Source organism: Mastacembelus armatus, chromosome 13 (genome assembly GCF_900324485.2).
Source record: "Mastacembelus armatus chromosome 13, fMasArm1.2, whole genome shotgun sequence".
In the NCBI taxonomy this organism is placed as follows: domain Eukaryota; kingdom Metazoa; phylum Chordata; class Actinopteri; order Synbranchiformes; family Mastacembelidae; genus Mastacembelus; species Mastacembelus armatus.
The window spans coordinates 1390414-1404006 of NC_046645.1; the positions used below are offsets into that span (position 1 = coordinate 1390414).

At 42.2% G+C, this 13593-nt stretch overlaps 1 pseudogene; it reads right to left on the bottom strand.

Annotated features, from left to right (window-relative positions):
• Positions 1-1776: 1776 nt before the first annotated feature.
• Positions 1777-12585, bottom strand: LOC113135949 (TRPM8 channel-associated factor homolog; annotated as a pseudogene).
• Positions 12586-13593: the final 1008 nt, after the last annotated feature.

Genomic DNA, 13593 nt, shown 5'->3' on the forward strand with positions numbered 1-13593 from the left:
AAAGAAAGGAGAAGAAAATGTAAATTGCACATAACAAAGCAGATTTAAAGACAATGATGAGTCATTTTAAAAAAGAAAAGGACAACATGAGGCAAGCACAGGCTGACAGGCTGTTTTTAACCTTTTATTTCTTCTTTCTTTATATTTTTTCTCACGATTCAATCCAAGCAGATTTTAGTCAACTGGACAACTTGTTGGTGTACAATAGTGTCTTTTGGGGGGGGGGCGCTACAGACTTTGCAAGAGGTGTTTTCCACCATCAGATGGGCTGGGCTAGGCTGTGGCTAAATCCAGTCAAGTGCAACCTGATGACCAGGGAGACAATGTTCCTGGGACACGTAATCAGCAGTTGTGGGGTGGTTACGAACCCCAATAAGTTGGCTGATGCGCGAGACTGGCTGACACCCCAAGCTGTGGAGCTTCCTGAGGTTAGTTTCGTATCCTGACCTCCAACAGCCATCCACCTGGAAACCGACGCTAGTGGTGTGGGTGTCGGAGTGGTGCTCTGTCAGAGGGGGGACAGTGGGGAGAAAGTGGTGGCCTTCTACAGGGGTGGCCTGAGCCAAGCCGAACGCAATTACCGCGTCACCAAGTGAGAGTTGCTTGCAGTGGTCCGGGTGGTGAAGTACATCACCACTTCAACACCGCTAAAGGCAAAGGCAAATTTATTTGTATAGCACCTTTCATACACTACGCAATTCAAAGTGCTTTACAAGGCATATAATTACATTAAAAGCATTGAAAAGAGCATTTAAAAATAAAGACATTTAACATAAAATAAATTTAAATCAAGTAAAGTAAATTAAAATAAAATGTAAAAGCACATTAAGAAAACAAGGATGAACAATTATTCGAAGGCAGCAGTAAACAACAGAGTTTTCAGTCCTGATTTGAATGAGCTGACAGTTTGAGCAGACCTCAGGTGTTCAGGAAGTTTGTTCCACAAGTGAGGAGCATAGTGACTAAATGCTGCTTCACTTTGTTTGGTTCTGGTTCTGGGAACACACAATAGACCTGTCCCAGATCACCTGAGGGGTCTGGAAACCTCATAGGGAACTAGTATATCTTGGATATATTTTGGTCCACAACCATTTAGTGCTTTATGAACTAGAAATAAGATTTTAAAATCTATCCTTTGACTAACGGAAAGCCAGTGTAGTGATCTAAGAACTGGTGTGATATGGTCCAGTTTCTTGGTGTTTGTAAGGACTCTGGCAGCAGCATTTTGGATTAGCTGCAGCTGCCTGATTGACTTTTTGCTAAGACCTGTGAACAGCCATTACAATAATCTAACCTACTGAAGATAAATGCGTGAACAGGTTTTTCTGCATCTTGTGTAGACAGAAAACCTTTTATTCTAGCAATGTTTTTCAGGTGGTAATAGGAAGATTTAGTGATGGATTTTATGTGGTTGTTAAAATTCAGGTCTGAGACAATGATTACACCAAGGTTTCTGGCTTGATTTGTAGCTTTCAGTGACATGGAGTCAAGGTGAGCAATGACCTTTGACCTTTCAGGTCAGTAGGCTAATCAGTCAGTAGGTCGTACTAGGAGGTAGGGTAATTGAACTACACTAACTAGATACACAAAGATAATGGATTCACAGGAATTAACTTGACAAGACGTAAAAATGCAACATTATAACAAAATAAAACAGGAAGTCAGACTGATCTACTTGGGCTTCGTGACATAAACTTGTGCATTTTGAAAATAAAGCTTTGTGAAACATTTGACCTGCCATATAATGTTCATAATATTATAATGACAGACTCTGTAGACCATGAAAAGTTTATTTTTCATATTAATCCCAGGTAAGGACATTTATGCGTCTATGAGTTTACAAATTCACACATGAAACATATACATGCCTTTAAGAATATTTGTGTGCTATTTTTAATGACTAGGTTTTACTTTTTATTGAGTTTACAGTGTTAGTGCTGAGTACTAGGGAGCTAAACATGCAAAGTTGAAAGCTCAAAGAAAACAAGTGGCTGAATGCTAAGTCAAGGATTTCAGCCATACTGGACCATGGGGTGGTCACTCCAGGGAGGCAGGTTGGAGAGTTTCTTTTCAGTGGCTGCTTCGATAGGCCAGCCCCAGGACTTAAAGAATCCACAGAGGTTCCTCTTCACAGTCTGGGAGAAAGTCTCATCATCCAGGTTCATTTTTCCTTTGTTGTCATCTTCTGGAGAGTTGGTCATCCTGTGGTAGGCAGCAAACACTTTCTTCAAGGCATCCCAGCCAAACTTCTCCTGGAGCTACAAGGAAGAAAACAAAGGTTTCAGGGAAATGTGAAACAAATTTGTTCTGACAGTTTTGTTGTCTGATGTGTAATGTGCAATAGAGTCTCTCTGGGTCGACTGTAGCTAGAGACTTTCAGACATATTTGCATTTATTTTGACTATGAAGATGTGTGGTTCTGTTGGAAAGATGACTGCAGCATGTCTCAAACAGAACTTTTCCCCATAGTGTAATGTACAGAAATTCTCTCTCACCTACAAATATGTCTCCAGGGCCACCCACACGTCCCAGCTGCTGAGATTCCTGCCCCCTTCAGCGTACTCTTTAGCTCGTTTGTTTCGTTCAGATAAAGCCAAATCTGGCTGAGTCTGCAATGAACAAATGAAATGTCAGTAAAAGGTAAATATTTCTTTCAGTAAAGGATAAAACTTTGTTTTGTGTGATATAAAAAGTAAAGTTTTCCACTAATCACAAAAACAAAACTGAATTATTTCACCTGCTCCCTGTTGATCCCCAGCACCTCTTCATGCACGTACACTGACCACAGGTTGCATGTACCGTCTGTGGTGTGTGGTGGGAACTCCCAGCAGCTTCTCGGTTGGTTGTGTCCAAGTTCGTGGATTGGGCCCCACACACCTTTGCTCCTGGCATTTTTAACGCTGATCAGCTCATATGTTGAAGCTTTGTGTGCCATGACCGGATAACCTGCATGCATCCAACCTGAGTATATTTAAGAAGATTTAAGCAGATTTGCTGAATGCTCAATATGGCAATAAATAAAAAAAAAACAAGCATTTATGTCATCATAGTCAGACACCCTTACCTGCAGAAATCTGCACATCAGTTACAAAGCGTTCTTTGCGAGGAAATTTGTGTGGTATGATGGCCAGATCAGCAACGGCCCTCATGATGGCATCCCAGAGCACCGCCAACTCATCAGGGTCTTCCAGACTCCGAACAGCGTCCGATGGTACAGTGATGATGATGTTATCAAACTCCAGCTCTGCCCAGGGTGAGGGAGCTGTGCGCAGCAAGGCCCATTGAGCTGGAGTTGTTTCACCTGAAGAGAATAAATGGATGTGTGGGTTCAAAACTGAGCACTGAATAATTACTTGACTATTGTGTAAAATTCTCCAGGTACAAACTTGTCCTGCCAAGAACTACATTTCTAAGAACACGTCTTTACAGTCACAGACAGTGAGCTACACTGCTTCAGGATTGTATAGTAAGTTCTCAGTCCATCAATGAGCATCCATGAAGTATCATTGCAACTTAACAAAACCATGTCAAAATGATAAAAAAATAATTTTTTGTGAATGTCTGTGACTCAACACAACATTCATACTGTTTGTTACCCCAAAGCCCAGAACATTCATATTTATGCCAGGCCTTAGTGGAAAAAACATATCAGAAACCCCCATTAAGTCCTTGAGGACAGAGATACACCAACAAAAACCTACCAGAGTTCCAACCATCACACACTTACCAGATTTATAATATGGTGCTGGCACAGCCATCTGCACAATAATAATAATAATAATAATAAATTTTATTTCATGGCGCCTTTCAAACTCTCAAGGTCACCTTACAGAGAGAAAAAGGAAGCATACAGCATGAAATACATAGAGTGCATTAAAACAACAATAACAACAATGCATAAACAGAGGGCCAGAATGTAAAGGCAAAAGTGCAGAGCATCCAGGAAGTGGGCGATGTACAGCAAAAGCAAATTGAAACACAAAAACCCAGATGACAGAACAACAAATATGAAACAATATGAGACAATATGAAATAGGCAGAGGGTGGTAGAACATCACGGGCTGCTTTGGGAAGTTAAGAGAGTTAGGTGGAAAACGCTATACGGAACAGATATGTTTTGAGTGATGATTTAAAAGTTGATAAGTCCGGAGACGACCGGATGCGATGAGGGAGAATGTTCCAAAGGCGGGGCGCAGTGTGGCTGAAGGATCTAGCGCCCATGGTGGCCAGGCGCACTGTAGGGGTGCAGAGGAGAGTGGAACTGGAGGAGCGGAGAGTACGAGGCGGAGAATAGATATGAAGTAGATCAGTGATGTATGGTGGGGCAATAGAGTGGAGGGCTTTGTAGGTGAGAAGGAGGATTTTATAGTTTATACGGAAGGACACAGGGAGCCAGTGAAGTTGTTTAAGGACAGGGGTAATATGATGTGAGAATGGAATTCTGGTGATGATTCGGGCAGCAGAGTTCTGGACAAGTTGTAGTTTATGAAGTGATTTGAGAGGTAGACCAGTGAGGAGTGAGTTACAGTAATCCAAACGAGAGGTGACAAAGGCATTAACGAGTATGGCCGTGCTATCGATGGTGAGTGAAGAACGGATGCGGTTTATGTTACGGAGATGGGAGTAGGCCGACCGGGTAGTGGTATTGATATGCTGAGTGAAGGAGAGAGTACTGTCTAGGATGACACCCAGGCTTTTAACTTGGGGGGAGGGGAGGACAGTATTGTTGTCAATTAGAATGGAGAAGGTGCTGGTTTTAGAAAGGGTGGATTTGGTGCCCACGAGGAGAATTTCAGTTTTGTCGGGGTTGAGTTTCAAAAAGTTATGGGTGAACCAGGATTTGATATTATGTAAGCAGGTAAGGAGGGAGGGAGGGGGGAGGGCAGAAGATGGAGCAGCAGAGAGGTAGAGCTGGGTGTCGTCTGCATAACAGTGGAAATTGATGTTATGTTGCCTAAAGATATGTCCGAGAGGAAGGAGATAAATAATGAAGAGGAGGGGCCCCAGGACAGAGCCCTGGGGCACGCCACAACTGACAGTAGAGGGCTGAGAGTGGAAGTTCTGGAGATGGACGGACTGGGTGCCGTCAGAGAGGTAGGAGGTGAACCATGAGAGGACCGAGCCGGCTATGCCGATGGAAGCAAGGCGATGGAGGAGAATATTGTGCGAGATGGTGTCAAAAGCTGCAGTTAGGTCAAGGAGGATGAGGATGGAGACAAGGCCAGAGTCTGCGGCTACTAGGAGGTCGTTGGTGATTTTGACCAGGGCAGTTTCAGTGCTGTGAAGTTGGCGGAAACCAGATTGAAAGTGTTCGTATAGGCTATTGGCGGCAAGGTGGGTATGGACCTGGTGGTGGACAACTTTTTCAAGAATTTTAGAGAGGAATGGGAGATTAGAGATAGGGCGGAAGTTGTTAAGGTTCGCAGGATCGAGACCAGGTTTTTTTAGGATTGGTGTGATGATGGCTGTCTTGAGTGATGGGGGTACGATACCAGAACTGAGGGAAGTGTGAATAATGTGGGTAACATGAGGAAGGAGAGAGGGGAGACAGAGCTTGACAAGGTTGGTTGGTAGGGGGTCAAGTTTGCAGGTTGAGGGTTTGGATTTGAGGATCAGGGAAAAGATAACCGTGGTGGGTGGAATGATAAAACTCGAAAGCAGGGAGGTTACTGATAGACAGGGTAAGGTACAGTGGAGGCAGTTCGCAGTGTCACAGATGGGGGGAAATTGCTGGTGTATATTTTCGATTTTTGATGAGAAGAAATCCAGGAAGTTATTGCACAAGGTGGTGGAGAGTGAGGGGAAGAGAGGAGTATCGGGAGGGCCCAATAAATTTTTGACAGTGGAGAAGAGGGAACGCGTGGAGCCAGAGGCGGATACAATAAGAGAGGCATAGAAGTCAGATTTTGTTTGAATGACAATGACCTTTGCCTCATCCACTTGTGTTTTGGGTGGGGCCACCAGGTAGATGAGTCCACCCCAGAGATTCCACACCTGCATCATCTCTGTGGTTATGGGGAATCGTTCATGAACACATGGTGCTCTCTTCAGTTCGTCATGGTTCAGATAGTCTGTTTGACAGCCAATCTGAATCTGCGGAAGACATGAAATATGTGTCAGTGTGATAGAGAGAAGGATATGCCAGTAGGCTCATACTTGGATTTTTAAATCATTTGCAGAACAGGGCTGTCAGCACAGGTGCTATTAAAGGGGGGCAAACCCTCGATAGAGCCCAGGGATGGGGCTGGCTGGTGTTGCAGGGGGACAGATTTTAATCAGCACTGTTCCACCACAGGAACTCTCAGAAGCATGGGGCAGCCATTGGGGACACAAAAGTAACAGAAGCAAAAACTACCTTCCATCCATTGTTGACAATCTCTGGTGGCATGGAGAGGAAGGTCTTCATACCAGGAGAGAGATAGAGACCAGTACTGATCCACTCCTCCCCATCTGACATACAAACAGCAGCAGGAAATGTTACACTGTAGTTGTATAAGATCTACCAGACATACTGTAGATACTCAACAAAACTGCAGATACTCATAAAAAGTTCACATATTCGTCCATAAGAACAAGTTTGTACCTGCTGTGTTGACATTAAGTTTGATCCTTTGATTGTAGACAACTGGCAAAAAGGGGTTCTCCTTGATGAGGTAGGGCAGGAGAGCATCAGGATCTGGGCAAACCTTATATAACAGTGCCCCCAAATTGAGGAGTAGATGGTCTTTGGGAGTCTTCACAGGGCAGCTGTCACACACCTTGAAAGGAAACATTAAATGAAGAAGTTGGTTTAACATGTGATTGATTACTAGCTTGGTAAAATAACCATAGACCGCTGATGTGATCTGTAGTAGAGTACTCTGGTACAGTTCTATATCATAAGAATCAACCAAAGAACATTTGTGTGGTTCTATTAAAATGAGTCATCAAGTGTTCATATTATTTTGTCCCCTCACCTGTGGCATGCCTGACCTCTTTAAGATGTCAGTGAGGGTGGATACAACCTGGTGATAGGCAGTGCAGTCTTGAGGCTTCATTCTCAAGAAGGAGGAGCAGTCCTTTCCCAGCTTTTTAAGACACCTTTCCTCCTGCTGTGTAAGTTCTTCGCTATTGAATACATGACCAGCAAAGCGGTGTAGGAGGTGGCGGAAATGGTAGCTGTCTTTGGCCTGGCTGGGTACAGGGGCCTTGTATATACTTCCCTCAATAGTTTCCCCCAAAAGGCTCAAACCCATTTTGTTCAGGATCTGGTTCCCTGAAATACAGTTCAACAAAACTGACTTAATCAAATTTACTTTACCACCACTGAACCTCCCTTGCAGAAAGCTGCACCACATAATGCCTGAAGGAACAGCTGACCATTTTCTTGGCATGACCTTGTGCCAGTTATGGAAAAAAAAAAAATCAAACAGGGTTTGAATTTTTCTCACGAGTGTTTTAAAAACATTTTGGAGATGTTTTTGTGAGTATGAGTGAGTACAACACTAGGAATACCTTCCAGGAAAGACTGTCTGTAAACATGAGCAGAACGGTATTTTCCTTTGTTTTCCTCAGCCAGTCTAGAAGTTCAGTCACCTTAGTCATCAGTATTCAGATGTTTCCCTTTGCAGAGCCCGTCTACCTGAGGTCCCTATGCCTCATTTGAGTTTACAGCAGTTTACGTCTCTACAGCCTGGCAAATCATCAGTTTCCTGATCTTTCCTGAGTTATATGTTGACCACGATTTGTTTATGTTGAGCATGTCTTTTCTGACTCCAAGCCAAGCCTGTTTTCACTGTGTGGTGACTCATTATTAACCTTGGTAGAACTACTTATCTATATATTAATCTTCATACCTTAACTTACTTAACTTTCTTACTTAACAATGTGGAATTCAGTCTGTCATGATTTAACCAACAGTTCAGAGTTGTTTGTATCATTGTCTTGTACATTATCACACCAACATGTGTATAAGGCAGAATATGGTTAGCATGCATCATGTCATAGAATCATTGCCATATATTTGTATACCACATTCTACATTGTCATACCTGAGAAATCTGTTAATGGGTTTTGCCCAGAGTGTGTCTGAGTCCAGTACCAGGCATGTCCACCAATCAGCAGTCCTCCTCCCTCTGCCACAAAGTGTTGGATTTCATTCATATAATCACTGCTGTACACTGTGCAAACAAATACACTGAGGTCATCTCTGAAGTTCGTCTTCTCACACTGTAACCCCGACCTTCTCATAATGTTAAGGGCATTATCCCTGATAACCAACACCAACGACCCCCTACCGACCTTCATCCAACCAATGAATGGCATTGTTCCAGAATGGAGCCAGTGTCTGTGATAAGAACAGCAGTCGTTTGTTAATGATATCAAATTATTTGGCAGATCAGCATATTATCGTTATTTACCTCAGTATAGATGCTCATCTGCTGATGGCCAGAAGTTCATTTGCAAAAAATTTACATTTGGAAAGTAATTATCTCTAAAGCAGATCATACTATGTGTATATGATCATCTACCTATCCACCCTGGACAGGTCCCCAGTCCATCACAGGGCCACATAGAGACAAACAACCTCACACACTCACACTCACTCCTATGGGCAATTTAGAGTCACCAATCAACCTGACATACATGTTTTTGGACTGTGGGAGGAAACCAGAGTACCTGGAGAAAACCCACGCAAGCACAGGGAGAACATGCAAACTCCACACAGAAAGGTCTGTATATGATCATTTTAAACATAAATTCTATCATTAAAAATTCAGAGAAATTCATATATCAATCTTTAATGTAGATTCTACGTCTTGTTCCAGTAATACTTCATGTGAAACCACAATGACTCGTCCCTTTCCATAATAGGTTCCTGCCAGGAATACTCGTCCATCACCTGTGGTTCCAATGGGAAAGGCCAGTGGTCCATGGACCAGAATGTCAGAAGCTATTTGTCCACCTTGGAGGTCAAATTCTGAAACATCCTCAAGCAAGAACTCCAAGTCATCCACAAAATCCTTACCGACTCTGAATATGAAAGGGGGAAAAGGAGAAGGACAGAGAGATGTCAGGAATGAGAGATGCAGTGTTTGATTTAGTTTTACTATAATAGAGTCTAGCAAAAAAGACAGCGAGTACAACCATAATATGTTTGTAATATGCATGTATTATTTTGATATAAATAAATATTAATATAATTTATTACAAAACATAATTTCTAAAATCTAAATCTAAAAATAATTTAACAGCTTCAGTGAAGTGGAACCTTTCTAAATGTGCAATAAAAGTGAAGTATAATATACACTCACGATATGGACATCCAGGATGCTGGGATCTCAGGGTAGACAGGGAGACACTCCACCAAACCATAACAGGCAGAGAAGTAGATCCCTGCCACACCACAAACCTTATTTCCTTGAAACTGAAGCAGGGTGTTCTCTTTAGGGTGATCTGCAGTCCAGCTCCATGCCTGGCCTGCTATCAGCACTCCTCCTCCAGCTTTCAGAAATGCCACCAGGTCTTTTGGGTCTTCACCCACACTGTAGGCACTGGTCACATACACACCACACCCCTGATTCTGACTGAAGGAATCCACAACTTCTACTTGGAAACCGGATTTACTGAGATTATCAGCAACTGCCTTTACATTTTTATGGACCCCCACAGACAGATTGTCAGACCCATCTCCTCTCAGCCAGGTCAGAGCGTTCCCTACCAGATCAGGAAAGGCGGTCATGTAGTATTCATGACTGAAGACCACAATTCTTCCATGGCCGTACAGCGAGGCAGCCATCAGCACCTGGCCTCTGCTGTTCATTGCCAAAGGGAAGGCATGTTCTCCAGTCAGCACCAGGGCACTGGGAACAGAGGGGTCAATGAAGTCCAGCTCTCTCAAGCCGTTCATCAGGCTCATGTAGTCCCCGTCATGTTGGTGTTGGATGGGCTGGTTGGTCATGGTGAGAATGACTGATGCTCTGAAAGTTGGTGAAAAAGGCGGAGAGCAAATAGGCAGAAAAAGATTTGTTGATTCTGATATAATTTGCATTAGTGGCACTGCAGGTTAAACAGTTGCACCTAGATTTCTATAATCTTAGACAGGGTTCCCTGTAGAAATGGAAATAGCTAACAGCAAAATGTTCATCTAGAAATGGCTCACAGATAAAACGTACTCTAAACTGGATACTAAACAACCAAATAAACAACCAAATAGTACATAAAAGCATTAAGTGTTTTACCTGAAAGTTTAGTGGTCTTGCAGCTTGTATTATTCGTCTGCAGTACAAAGGTTTTCCAGACAAGCAGTCCTACAGGATGTCTATCTGACAGGGCAGAGGAGAGCATACAGATGAGATCAAGAACAGGACGGAGTACTTAAAGAAACTGACAGGAAGAGGAGGAATTTTATTTATCCCAAAGGTTGTAATCAGGTTGTAATTTATGACCATGACCATAAAAATAGACCTGTAGTTTAGGTGGGAAATGTTCTTATACCAATGTAGCACTTTTCTACAGTCAAAGCGGCATACACTATACACCATTCGAACACACAATCAAACTCACTCACACACTGGTGGCGGCAGTGCCATAGAAAAAGCCAAGAATTAAAGACCTTTTGGTCGCAGTTTAGATGGTATCTGAAACCAGCTTATCCAGCTTTAGTCAACATTTTCAGATAACTATGATGGTCACGGTCTGAGGTTAACTCCACCCGCTGCCTCATTAAAACATTCCAGTAAAGTGGACCTGGGGCTGAGAAGGGTGGGGTTGGGAGAGTGAATGTGTGCAGAAGGAGTTACACAAAAACAGGGCACCTATGCTACACAGGGGTCTTTTGAGGTGGAGGACTTTTCCCTCCAGAATCTCCTGAAGCAGGCAGTGTGGGGGAGGATGATGTTGATCCCCAGTCATATCAATTCAAGTTGGCTTCAACCCAAGTAAAACCTGAACTGGTGTTCCAATTTTATTGGAGTTGCAGATTCACTGGTGATATTCATGTTTGTGAATATACTGTACTTGTCTGTCCTTGTCCTGCTAGACCTTAGTGCTGCATTTGACACTATGGACCACAACATCTTATCACAGAGACTGGAGAATGTGACTGGGTTTATAGGAAAGACATTAAAGTGGTTACATCCATCCATCCATTTTCTATACCCGCTTTTTCCTGAAAGCCAGGGTCACGGGGATCTGCTGGAGCCTATCCCAGCTCTCTCTCGGGTGAAAGTCAGGGGTACACCCTGGACAGGTCACCAGTCCGTCGCAGGGCTAAAGTGGTTCCAGTCTTATTTATTGGACAGATTTGAATTTGTTCATCTTCATGATGAACCTTCCACACTCAAAAAGGTTAGGTATGGAGTTCCACAAGGGTCTGTGGTAGGACCAATTCTGTTCACCTTATACATGCTTCCCTTAGGCAATGTTATTAGGAAGTAGTAATTACCATTGTTATGCAGATGACACTCAGCTGTATCTATGAAACATGATAACACAAACCAGTTAGCCAGACTTCAAGCATGTCTAACTGACATAAAGGCCTGGATGACCAGTAACTTTCTACTTTTAAATTCAGAGAGTTATTGTATTTGGGCCTAAAAACCTCAGACATAGCTTTTCTAACAATATAGCTACTTTATATGGCATAGCCCTGGCCTCCAGCACTACTGTGAAAAACCTTGGAGTTATTTTTGACTAGGACATGTCTAGGTCTATATATATAGGTATATATAGGTATATAGGTATATAGGTCTAGACTGCCTGAGTCCTCTACCCTGCCCTCCTCCCCTCCTCACATATATATGTCACCACTGAATGTCACTAACTTTGTGGTGTCTCTCTCGGTACCTTCTGCAGTTTTCACTGCTCCACAACACATCCTGAGTGCTTAGGCCTGTTCACTAACAGTTTTAGCTGTTGTTATAAAAGCAGTACACGTTAAATCTATTAACAATCTCATTAATGATCTAAATATCCTTATTAGAGCTGTCCTACTATCTGCCCATTGTCATCCGGACAGACACCTTAGTGTGTTATTTATCGTTTATATTCTTAACGTAAGTTTTCCACATCAGTATTTCATCAAATATCACCCCCTGAAACTTCCAGTTTTCCTCCTACACCTTATACATGCAGAATATTTGGTTCATGCTTCCTCATAAAACAAATAACTTGTACTTTACTGACTGATCATTTAAAGCTGCATTTTCTCATCCACTTTTCTATGTTATTTAATATAATCTGCATGTTCTTTTCAGTATATTTACAGCCTCTAATCCAGATAGCCCCATCATAGAATGATTTCCCCATTTGTTAAACTATACCAGAAAATATATCATTTATCATAACATTACAAATACTGGCCTACAAATACCACATTGGAATAATGTCACAAAAATAAAACTTACCTTCCAAGGTTCTGGGTAAGGATTGCAAATATAAAACATTCATTGATTCAATTTCATAATGCAAAGAGTGAAAACTGACCTGTTTCACAGTTTGAGGTCTCATTCTCATGTAGGTTCAACCGACATTTCAATTATTGTTGTGACCTTTAAATACTTTTTGTGCAGCAGGAAGGGTTTTAATCTGAAGGGCTGAAACAGGGTGTGTGGTGACATAAGCAATCATGGAGAAAGCAGCCACATTTGACCATTACTTCTGCAAAACATACTTGACCAGGTGAAAAAAAATTGAAAATTTCTCATGCTGTGTAAGTTGTTTGCATGTAGCATTGCAAACTCATATTACAACATGTTGTTGTAACTTGCGAATTGCAACATGCTGTTGTAAAAGCTTGTCGTATTATAAAAAACATTGTGATTTCTCTGATTAATAAAAACTGTGTCCAGCAGACAGGTAACCTCCTTTTATAAATTTAGAAGCTTTTTAAAATCTGATTATGACAAACATGTTGATTTGCATCATCTTTGGAGACAGACCATCCAAATAAACCGCCCTGACTGTCCTGTCTTCACCTGTGTGTAGTCCAGCCACTGCCACTGTGATGCCTTTACCTGTTGTAACAGCACCAATACAGATTTCTGACCTGAGACCCCATGACCTCACTCAAAAGCAAGAGAGAAAGTAGAAGGCTGCAATTATTACAAACAAAAAACACAGACAATGTCACTGATTTGTGCATTATTTGTTTGCCTACTGGCAGTGTGAATGGACAAGCTCCTAGCTGACATTATGCAACAACAGAGGACGTGTCTTCCCCAACTCACAGCTTCAAAGAAAGGAGAAGAAAATGTAAATTGCACATAACAAAGCAGATTTAAAGACAATGATGAGTAATTTTATAAAAGAATAAGACAACATGAGGCAAGCACAGGCTGACATGTTTTTAACCTTTTATTTCTTCTTTCTTTATATTTTTTCTCATGATTCAATCCAAGCAGATTTTAGTCAACCCCCTGCAGGAACTGGATCTCCTCTCCCAGATGCTGTTTCAGCCAAGGCATTATCTCGAATAGATTTATGTGAAAGTCTCGAGCATCTCATGATGCCACAGTGAATCATGTGCCTCCATTTAACCCTATCCTCTGCATCCTCCTCACTCACACCAACTATCCTCATGTCCTCCTTCATTACATCCAAGAACCTCCTCTT